We start from the raw sequence: 4,811 nt of genomic DNA, 5'->3' as shown, positions 1-4,811 counted from the left end.
ACGAGCGACGCTCTCAGTCTCTCTGACGTCGCATAACGAAACTCCGTGACGTAAACGTACACACGAACGCGTATATAAAAATATAAATAATATATACACACACACGCATGTAAACGTAAACATACATACACATCGTATTTGTTATATTTGAACGGACCGAGAACGAGATTTATATTAAGTATATTTAAACACGTAATATAACACATCGAACGCGGATACCGTCATATGTTCGAGAAACGTCAGTCAGTCTATTGAGTCGGTTACGAAATAATAGACATTACGACATTAAACATTGAACAGTGTGGTTTATATTTTTATACAGCCGGCCCTCAGACAGGAGTGGTCCTGGATGTTTCTCCACGGACCGCAATGTGCGTTCGAAATGTCGATGTTCAAATGTGTCCTGCAGTTCACACTATGACGCGCAGTTAACTGCGTTCTTCATCGACCCGCGAGCCAAGTGATCCACCGTCCAGGGTAATGGTTTTTAATTTGTTTTATTTTTATAATTTCTACGATCACTCGAACGATTCTATACGCCAGTGATATGAGTTTATTTTTTTTTAATTTTTTTTTTTTTTTTCGTTTTTTTCTCTTATTTTTAGTATAAAGAGAAAAATTCAAAAAATTAAAAAAAAAAAAAAAAAAAAGTTAAAAAAAAAAAAAAGTACAAAAAAAAAAAAAAGAAATATACATTTTATTTGAAGATGACGATGTGCGTTAACACATCGTACTTTCCTCGAAATCGACATCGAAAAATATCAGAATAGGACGCGTTACACGACTCTGGACTCTGACTCGGACACACTGCTGTGTGAGAGAGAGAGAGTGAGAATCGCGTCCTCGCATCGAAACGACACATTCCGAACGTCGATATTTGTGTTTTACAATTTTATTATCGTTCATTATCGCACTCTTTCGAGATTGATAATTTACGTTAATGATCCTTCCGCAGGTTCCCCTACGGAAACCTTGTTACGACTTTTACTTCCTCTAAATGATCAAGTTTGGTCAACTTCCCAGCAACGCCGACGGCCGTGAAGCCACCGCGTGTCGGTCCGAAGACCTCACTAAATCATTCAATCGGTAGTAGCGACGGGCGGTGTGTACAAAGGGCAGGGACGTAATCAACGCGAGCTTATGACTCGCGCTTACTAGGAATTCCTCGTTTATGGGGGATAATTGCAAACCCCAATCCCCAGCACGAAGGAGTTTCAACGGGTTGCCCGGGCCTCTAGGCCAGGGAGAACATGCTGATTCCTTCAGTGTAGCGCGCGTGCGGCCCAGGACATCTAAGGGCATCACAGACCTGTTATTGCTCAATCTCGTGCGGCTCGAAGCCGCCGGTCCCTCTAAGAAGAATTTTAATACGCCGCCAGTGAGTTGCTCGACCGAAATCGAGCACACCTAAATGACGACGCCTATTTAGCAGGCTAGAGTCTCGTTCGTTACCGGAATTAACCAGACAAATCGCTCCACCAACTAAGAACGGCCATGCACCACCACCCACCGAATCAAGAAAGAGCTATTAATCTGTCAATCCTTCCGGTGTCCGGGCCTGGTGAGATTTCCCGTGTTGAGTCAAATTAAGCCGCAGGCTCCACTCCTGGTGGTGCCCTTCCGTCAATTCCTTTAAGTTTCAGCTTTGCAACCATACTCCCCCCGGAGTCCAAAATCTTTGGTTTCCCGGAAGCTGCCCGCCGAGCCATTGTAGTAACGTCGGCGGATCGCTAGATGACATATTTACGGTTAGAACTAGGGCGGTATCTAATCGCCTTCGAACCTCTAACTTTCGTTCTTGATTGATGAAAACACCTTTGGCAAATGCTTTCGCTGATGTTCGTCTTGCGACGATCCAAGAATTTCACCTCTAACGTCGCAATACGAATGCCCCCAGTTATCCCTATTAATCATTACCTCGGAGTTCTGAAAACCAACAAAATAGAACCGAGATCATATTCTATTATTCCATGCACGAAATATTCAAGCGGCATTTTGAGCCCGCTTTGAGCACTCTAATTTGTTCAAAGTAAAATTGTCGGCCCATCTCGACACTCACTGAAGAGCACCGCGATAGGATTTTGATATTGAACCGGCGTTTTACCGCCGGCTCACCGACGATATGCTCCGCAGACGTGTCAGTATCACCGCGGATGCGGTGCACCGACAGCGCGGCGCACAAATGCAACTACGAGCTTTTTAACCGCAACAATTTTAGTATACGCTATTGGAGCTGGAATTACCGCGGCTGCTGGCACCAGACTTGCCCTCCAATTGTTCCTCGTTAAAATATTTAAAGTGTACTCATTCCGATTACGAGGCCTCGAAAGAGTCCCGTATCGTTATTTTTCGTCACTACCTCCCCGTGCCGGGAGTGGGTAATTTGCGCGCCTGCTGCCTTCCTTGGATGTGGTAGCCGTTTCTCAGGCTCCCTCTCCGGAATCGAACCCTGATTCCCCGTTACCCGTGACAACCATGGTAGTCGCAGAAACTACCATCGAAAGTTGATAAGGCAGACATTTGAAAGATGCGTCGCCGGTACTGGACCATGCGATCGGCAAAAGTTATCCAGATTCATCAAAATTAACGACTTCGGACGAGACGCCCTCCGTCGATTGGTTTTGATCTAATAAAAGCACTCATCCCATCACTGGTCAGAGTTCTGATTGCATGTATTAGCTCTAGAATTACCACAGTTATCCAAGTAACTGAGTAAGATCTAAGGAACCAAAACTGATATATTGAGCCATTCGCGGTATCGCCTTAATACGGCTTGCACTGAGACATGCATGGCTTAATCTTTGAGACAAGCATATAACTACTGGCAGGATCAACCAGGGAGCTAACCGAGACTTGTTGAAGTCGTCAATTACTCTTCTCGTTTCATATTCGCATATAAAATACACACAAACTTATGCATGCATGTACAATATACGCACAGTATGAAACGAGCGTCTCACCGTATCGTCGATCGCGTTAGACGCGATAGATTTTAACGGTTGACTCTTATAAAAATTTATATGAGACACAAACGCGCTTTAAGCACGCGCGCGCGCGTGCGCTATAATATATAACGCGACGACAGCGGCGGCGGCGGCGGCGGCGGAGGCGTCTTCACATAATGACACATAACGGTCACGAATTCGAACGTTCTAAACGAGATCGAGTTTTTTTTTCAAAATAACACTTCGCACACGACGTGTACGTATGTATTGTTCAACGATTATTATCGTAAAACATTGGGATCGACGCCCGGTGTTTGAGTGATCGTACCGATACTCGGGTTGTGTATTTTTTGTACATGATAAATGTAAAAATTAACAAAAAGAATTTTAGAAACGACCGTTCATATATAATATAAAAATTATACACACTATACGAATACACTGAATCTTTTAAGAACTCCGTCTCTAACGTTTTCTCATATCGTCGCGACGTCGCAGATCGACTACAATGAATCAACATTTATTCCATGAGGATAGATTGTAGCGAGAGCGACGACGACGACGATAAGAGGAAGAGCGCATGAGGCAGAGAGATCTACGTGCGTCCGTCGGTCGGCACAGTTTTACAGAACGAATAAGAATCTTTTTATCATTTTCACGTGTGTCAGTGAATATCCCCCAGCGGTCGAGACGAATCGTACGTACATACTTGTTGTTACACTACGTAAAGTATAATATAACGCGATACGACGAATCGAGAGACACGCCAGAAGACACGCAACAAAGACGACAAATGAAAACGATAATAACATTTTTTTCGTTATACAAGAGTACTGATCCGGTCACTTCGCGTCTAACATCAATTTTTGAATGTTCGACGTTCGAACCGTCACTACTCCATATATATGCCTGACGATGAGTATGACATTCGGCTCGTTCGAACGGAATGTATTTTTTTTTTTATTATTATTATTATTTTATTATGTTTCTCATATTCGATCTGATATCATAAGACGACGAACCCCAGAACACGCAGCCCTATCCCCCCCCCCCCCCCCTCCCCCTCCCCAACCCCCTCCCCCCCAACTGACACCCCAAACCCTCCAAAATCTCCAAAACTTCGATTATTTTGTTCTATATTTTTATAGATAGTATATGATTATATGATATTATGCAACGTCAATGCAACAACAACGACAACAACAACAACAACAACAACAACAACAATAAAAAAAAAAAGAAAAAAAAAAACAACAACAACAACAACAACAAAGAAAGTTGTATCTTCGTTTATTTAAATTTCACCGGTATTCGTTTATCGAAAAAAAAAAATTTATAATTAAAATTATTATATTTTATAATTAAAATAATAATTATGACGATGACGAATAAATATAATAATAATAATAATAAAGAACATGACGCGATTTACGAATGCGTAAATAATGTTAATAATATAATTTTTAAGTTTCATATCAGTCTTGATACCTTAAAATATGTATAATGAAGTAATAAATAAATATAAATTATCTTTAAAAAAATATCCTGACATAAATGTATTGAATCTCTATAAAAAAATTAAAAAATAATCTAACGAACGCAACGAGCTCTACTCCTACTCTACGAACGTTTTCTCGAACGAAGTGCTCGATGAAAACGTCGAACGTTCGTGTATCGAAAGGAGAGTCGAGATAGAGCTCATATAATGTTAATGTTAATGTTAATGTTAATGTTAATGTATCGAAAATTATATATGTTAATTATTGATATTAAACGTATAAGAAGACTTACGTAATAATATAATAATGAAAATGACGCGAATTACGAACACGCGAGAGACACAGCACGCACAGACACCATCGATAC

At 41.2% G+C, this 4,811-nt stretch overlaps 2 non-coding genes across 2 annotated transcripts; both read right to left on the bottom strand.

The window, feature by feature from the left end:
• Positions 1 to 323: 323 nt before the first annotated feature.
• LOC125076439 lies at positions 324 to 480 on the bottom strand. Its single transcript, XR_007120400.1, has one exon. It is a non-coding gene; the product is annotated as a 5.8S ribosomal RNA (ribosomal RNA).
• A 458-nt stretch (positions 481 to 938) lies between these two features.
• LOC125076442 lies at positions 939 to 2,841 on the bottom strand. The gene has a single exon (XR_007120402.1). It is a non-coding gene; the product is annotated as a small subunit ribosomal RNA (ribosomal RNA).
• Positions 2,842 to 4,811: the final 1,970 nt, after the last annotated feature.

Source organism: Vanessa atalanta, unplaced genomic scaffold (genome assembly GCF_905147765.1).
Source record: "Vanessa atalanta unplaced genomic scaffold, ilVanAtal1.2, whole genome shotgun sequence".
Lineage (NCBI taxonomy): Eukaryota > Metazoa > Arthropoda > Insecta > Lepidoptera > Nymphalidae > Vanessa > Vanessa atalanta.
This window is presented reverse-complemented; position numbering and strand designations above follow the sequence as displayed.